This window comes from Maylandia zebra, linkage group LG12, assembly GCF_041146795.1.
Source record: "Maylandia zebra isolate NMK-2024a linkage group LG12, Mzebra_GT3a, whole genome shotgun sequence".
NCBI classification, from domain to species: Eukaryota; Metazoa; Chordata; class Actinopteri; order Cichliformes; family Cichlidae; genus Maylandia; species Maylandia zebra.
This window is the reverse complement of record NC_135178.1, coordinates 5,230,996-5,237,629: the sequence shown is the minus strand read 5'-3', so window position 1 is coordinate 5,237,629 and position 6,634 is coordinate 5,230,996. Positions and strand designations below refer to the sequence as shown.

The 6,634-nt window shown below is 35.0% G+C and overlaps 1 long non-coding RNA gene across 1 annotated transcript; it reads right to left on the bottom strand.

Annotated features, from left to right (window-relative positions):
* Positions 1–5,198: 5,198 nt before the first annotated feature.
* LOC112430338 (uncharacterized) lies at positions 5,199–5,858 on the bottom strand. Its single transcript, XR_003022005.2, has 3 exons — positions 5,725–5,858; positions 5,407–5,543; positions 5,199–5,320 (listed from the first exon to the last, which is right to left on the bottom strand). It is a non-coding gene; the product is annotated as an uncharacterized LOC112430338 (long non-coding RNA).
* Between the last annotated feature and the right edge of the window lie 776 nt (positions 5,859–6,634).

Here is a 6,634-nt window from a genome sequence, read left to right as displayed (position 1 = left end):
TTGTGGATTTGAATTCCTCAGCCCTCAGATATGATTGGCTGGCTTAGAAGCCATGAAGGCCCCAATATGCAAATTTGAATGCCTCAGGACACATATATGATTGGCTGGGAAACCGTGCAGGCCCTGATTTGAAAATTTGAATGTCTAAGTCCTCACAGAGGATTGGCTGCCTGGGGACCTGGCAGAAATATATAGAAATATATAGAAATACTATGATTAAGCATAAATACTACATTTAGTAGAAATACTATGTTTTAGCACAAATACTATAAAAAGCAGAAATACTATAATTTAGCAGAAATACTATATTAAGCACAAATCCTATAAAAAGCAGAAATAGGATGATTAAGCATAAACACTACATTTAGTAGAAATATTATGTTTGAGCAAAAATTCTATAAAAAGCAGAAATACTATATTAGGCACAAATCCCATAAAAAGCAGAAATAGTATGATTAAGCATAAATACTACATTTAGTAGAAATACTATGTTTTAGCACAAATAGTATAAAAAGCAGAAATATTGTAATTTAGCAGAAATACTATATTAGGCACAAATCTTATAAAATAGCAGAAATAGTATTATTTAGCACAATAGTAATAAGTTAAACAGAAAAATTGGAAAAGCAAAATAGACAGCTGAAAAAATGCTGAACATGCTGAGGGTCCCTCAAATATACTTGTTAAATGAAAAAATCAGCAAAAAAATGCACAGGGAGAGAGAAGTAAGTTTCTAGGTCAGCCTGGGAGCTGCTGAATTTGAATCCACCAATCAGAGAGCCTGTGTACTTTTTCCCGCCAAAACATGTGCCTCTTTTTACACACGCAGCACAGAGAGGCACAGGATTATTGCAGCCTATTTCTCATAGTGAGGACTCCCCTCAAACAAATGACCATAATTTCCAAACCGTAGGGGCTAGAGCGGTCATTCTTACACCGTTTTGTTCAGAAGAGATGGGGGAATCTTCCAGTGTTTACAATTTATCATTAAAATATGAATTATTAAAGATATTTGACTTCTAATGCACCATAACTGAGTAGAGCGAAGCAAAAACTGCCTTGACTTGCCCTCAAACAACGCTTTCTAACTCGAAATCTATTTGGAGTATCGATATCATTCTTTCACCGTAAGAGACAGCAGGCTTTGGTGAACAATCATGGAAATTTTCAGGTCTCTGTGGAAATCCAAAAAAAAATTATGACAAGAGAAAAAAGTGGTTCATTTCCACAGTTTGAAATCTGAAGAAATCTGAGCGAAGGACGAATTTCCTACCCTCAAACAAGTCCAACTCATTTCAGAACGGTAATAGGTGAGAAAGAAATTCTTGAATTGTGAGCGTCAGGGGTGTCTGAAGATATTCGGGGACAAGCCTCATGTCTTAACTTTGCTTCGTTAAGGAGATATGACGATTCGAATATGCCTCTCATTACAGAAATCCAGCGGTGGTTTTGAACAAGCTCTCCATTCACTTTATATGGAGAGTTTTCTGACCTTGTGTTAGTCTGAGGAGATTTGCAAAGATTCTATAAATCCCACAACAATGATGGTGACATTTTCTGAAAGCCAGCAAAAATACCTACGTTTTGATGTATAATTTGTGGAAGTTGAGTGAAAATTGAGCAAGTAGCAAACAGTTGTTCGGACATGAAGTGAAAATTGCAAAACCTTCAGTGGCACACTGGAAGCCAAGAGCATAGCAACCATAACAACGCATGTATTTTGTGAAAAATCACAATTTTGCAACTCAAAACTTTAAGAGGCATAAAAGCAAAACAGTAAAAGATTTCAAAAAGCTGAATCATACCTGAATAGCCCAATAATTTATGAACATTTTAAAGTTTGAATGGTTGTTCTAGGTGAAAATATGAGGAAGTAGTTAAGTTTCAAAAACAAGCAAATTTTAGCAGAATTGCAGAAGTTTCCCATTCATTTCAATGGGACAAATTAAAGGAAAAAAGTGGAATATTTTAAAAAGTATAATAGTTAAAAATAGCAAAAATCATAGCTAGAAAGAGCAAAAATAGCAGAATAGTTTAAAATTTGAACGGTGAAAATCGGCTGAAAATTGTGGAAGTAGTTAAGTGCCAAAAAGTGTACGGAAGCAACTGGAATAATAATAATAATAAAGTATAAAGAATAAAGAGAAACAGGAACTCAATAGTGTGGATGCTTAAAGCATCCACACAATAAAGAGAAACAGGAACTCAATAGTGTGGATGCTTAAAGCATCCACACAATAATAATAATAACTAGAAAAATTTGCATTTCCTGCGAAAATGCAGTGTGGATGCTTAAAGCTGAAGCTGTCTGCAAAAAGTAGCTGAAAAAGCTGAAAAGTTGCAGAAATTGTAAAAACTTTGCAGAAGCAAAAGAACTTTGCTAAAATGTAATAACTTAGCAGAACTGCAATCACTTAGAGGAAACTGTAAAGCTGAAGCTGTCTGCTGAAAATAGTTGAAAATAGCTGAAGAAGCTGAAGAAATCAAAGTCAGTGTTTAAAAAGTTGCTGAAATTTTAATAACTTTGCAGAACAATATCAAGTTAAGAAAAATGTAATAACTTAGCAGAAATGCAATAATTTAGAATAACATAACTTAACATAACATAACAAACAAAAGTAGTGTAACCTAGCAGAAATAATATAATTTAGTAGAAAATTAAAAACTTGGCAGAAATATTACAACTTATCAGAACTGCTAGAAATTTGCAGAAATGTAATAATTAGGCAAAACTGTCAACAGATAACAGCTGAAAATGCTGAAGTAACCTCAAAGTTACTTGTTTAACTGTGAAAAATTACCAAAAACATTAGAAAAGGAAGAAAACGTGCCGGCAGATAAACTAATGTGGAACAAAACCAAGGAAAAATTGCGAGTTTGCACAGCTGGTGAAATCTAAAAATGGCAAAAAAACATAACAAAGGCAAGACCCACACAAACAACATTTAGGTAATAAATGCACAAGATGCTGCGGTCAGAGATTAAAACACCCAAAAATAATGTTATTGAAATGCCAAAAAGTGGCAGAAAGTTTAGAAAGTAGAAAACCAGTAGTAGAAAAGTAGAACATTCAAATATTTTTAGAAACATATGATACAAAATATTTACTCAGTTGTTTCCAATGATTACAATAATGGCATAAAGAAATAAAAATACCATTTGGGACAAACAGAAAAATATTAATAGAAAATGCAAATCAAATTGATCTAAAATCTATACAAACAATTGAAGCATCTGTTGGAATTGTGAACATATCCTTGTTTGCCATGTTTATGTTTATGGCCCTAAGATGCGCAGACACATGATAGGCTATTAACTGCAAAAATATACACATATATAGCAAGTGAGAGACAAAAATATATCCTCTGATTTGCTGGAGTTTTGTGTAAATACCATTTGGCAAGGATAAACAACATGTTCCTATGCCACATTAAAATTTTCATAAGCTTAATTTTTTCAATTAGTTTACAGTTTCCTGATTTGATGATAAATATGGTACCAATCTACAAAATACTGTCAAAATGAAGTCCACATTGTGATATATTTGAGGTGTGGAGAGTCACACAGCTGAACAATCGATTTGCATATTTAAAGAAACAAGGATCAAATAAAGAACATCGTTGTGGAATAAATTACAGTGAAAAATAATCACTGCTTTGCGTTAGAGAGTGACTTATGATGAGGTATTAATTGGCTTAACTTTACCTCTAACATCTTTTCACATAGTGCTGTGACCAGGCTGAAATCCATCATAAAGTAACTGTAAACAGTAGAACCATTAGCATGAATGTTATGGTTCTACTCTGATCAAAACTCAAGTCAGCTGTGTGACCTGATATAAAATGATAAAGAGGAACACATATAAATGGATGTGACCTTTATGAACTTTTCAAAATGACTTTATATGTCTGACCCATTATCTATATATATTACAGCAGCGGTCCCCAACCCCCGGGCCTCGGACCGGTACCGGTCCGTGAGTCATTTGGTACCGGGCCGCGAGAGATGAGGCTCAGGTGTGAAATGTATCGTTTTCAGGGTTTTTATCGGTTTTCAGCGTTATTTTGTTATCGTTTTTATCGTTTACTCTGTTTTCCTGGGTCTTTTGACGTGTGTTATGAATAAATTTTCTTTTTTTCGGTACCGGTACTAGTTTTATTTTGTTATATTTATCCGCGACACCTTAAAGGCCGGTCCATGAAAATATTGTCGGGCATAAACCGGTCCATGGCGCAAAAAAGTTTGGGGACCGCTGTATTAGAGCAGATGTGGAAAACCACTGTTAGACCTACTCTATACTAATGTAGTTACTGACACCCCATACTAAGGCAGGATTCATACAAACACACATTATTTATTCTCTTAAACACTTTCTTTTTGCACATTTTTAGATTGTGTAATTTCTAAAAAGAATACATGTAATGGTTCAATAGATATAGTTATTTAAATGTCCATAATAATCACATGATCATTTTTGTACATCCTACAATCCAGGATTTAGAGCTGTGTGTCTGTATGAATTCAGCTTGCTATACTTATAGACTTAGATATATTAATCCACTATTTACCCAAACAAGTTACATTGTTTGGGTAAATAGATTGGGTTTGTTCTACAAAATAATTATTCAACAATAAAAAAAACACAAAAAAAATCTGCACATTAATCCAGAGTTCAGTTTCATATGTCTGATATTGTTAGTTAAATCTGATGACACAAACACAGTCAATAATTCATTGCTAGCGTGACATGTGGTCCTTTTTGCCTTTGACCAATGATATGCTGGTTACTTGGACCAGTTTAGTATTTGCTGTCACAGAGGAATGTTAACCATAAATCCAAAAGACAAAACTGAAAAAAATATGTTAATTGCAAACATGTTTTTGCTTAGTAAAAGGATTGAAATTACATGGAAACTGTCACCTTAAAGCCTCATTGTAAATATCATCACAAACAGATGTTTTCCACACAGTTAACAAAGCTCCACCACATCCGATCACTGCACATAAATCTAAAAGAAAACAAAAACAAATAAAAAAAATAAAATTAACACAAGGGAAGACTTTTGACTTAATAACTACGCTTAAAATAAGTGTTACCTTTGAATATTTGTGGGAAAAATCTGATGCTACCCCAAGAATACAAAGCCACACTGGAAACAATGACAGGCTTGCAGCCCTCTGTCTTCCTGGAGTCAGGTGCCTGATCAGTAGCAGTGAGTTGACAGAAGTCGGTGTCTGTAAGAGTGGCCAAACACTGATACTCTGTCCACTTGAGTAGAGTCTAAGAAGCTGGAATGCAGGCACACTGGACGAGCTTGTTCTAAAAAATACAGAAAAAGGAACATTTTATTTGTGTTAAGGCCTAAAAACTACAAATAAGTTATGCAATGAACAATGTTGAAATACCTTATAGGTGCTGCAGGCCACATAACCAGAATCCAGAGCAATCTCACACTCACATGATGGTGAGGAAAGACATGAGCTCTGCAATGAGGTTTGAATGTCTCAGTTGGGACACTGAAGAACTCAGAAGACAGCAATACCTGCACAGAGAGACAGAGTAGAAAAAGCATAGATTTGTAATCCATAATGTGAATTAAAACTCAAAAAGTGTCAACAAGTATAATCATTTGAGTGTGGAATTATTTATGCACTAAACAGGATTTTAATTAATTAATTGAATTAAAAACACTGACATTTTTTATCAAAGATAAAGAATCATACCTCTCTCTGCTCTGAGGATCACTGAGCATCTCTGACAGGAAATACAGTTTCCTCAGTAGGAGTCATCATTCATGGTCTCAGAGGTGTGTAGTGTGGCAGCATCATGATGGTCTCCAGATCAGGCAGGAAGTCAGGTGATGGGTGTGTCATCTTCTCCATTGAAGACATACTGGTATGGCAGTTCATAAAACAGCAGTCTCTGTGTGGCATGTAGTTATCTGTGCAGTCCAGCACTGATGGATCAGGTTTGGCTCAGCAGTTCATGAAGATGGTGTTAAGATGTTGTTGTTTCAGCTGAGGATGGTGAAGTTTGAAGGTTTTCCCACAAAGGAAACAGGACTGTGTGTGCCCTGTCTGAAAAAAATACATCTACAAAACATAAAGTGCTTTTAACACCACCCCCCCCCCCTCCCCACCCACCCATCTCAGCCCCCAAGTGTCTATATAATGCTGGTATGGGGTGTCAGTTACTAAATCTAATTAGTGCGTCAGAAAGCGGGGGCTACACCTAAAGCCCCCGCTTTCTGATGTCTTTGTTTATTAGCAGCTTTTTCCAGCTGCTCAGAGAATTCTGACTTGGCCTTTATCCACCCAAACCCAAACCCACCCGGATAAAGGCCAAGTCAGAAAATTGATGCAGAAACTTTCCATGTTCTTCTAAATCAGTTTTTATACAAATTCTGTAAGCTGTGAAAATGTTTTTCTCTACATAATGTATAATTATAGACATCTCTGGTAGCCTAAAGATAGTTTAAAACTTTTAACATTTTTTACCTGTAAAACATGATAAGCAAAACCTCATTCATCCAAAAAACATTTGATTCTACAAAATTTACTATAATCAAGAAAATATAATTGTCTGTATTTATTCATGTGACCCATAATAAATACCTGCATTTATCTGTGATTT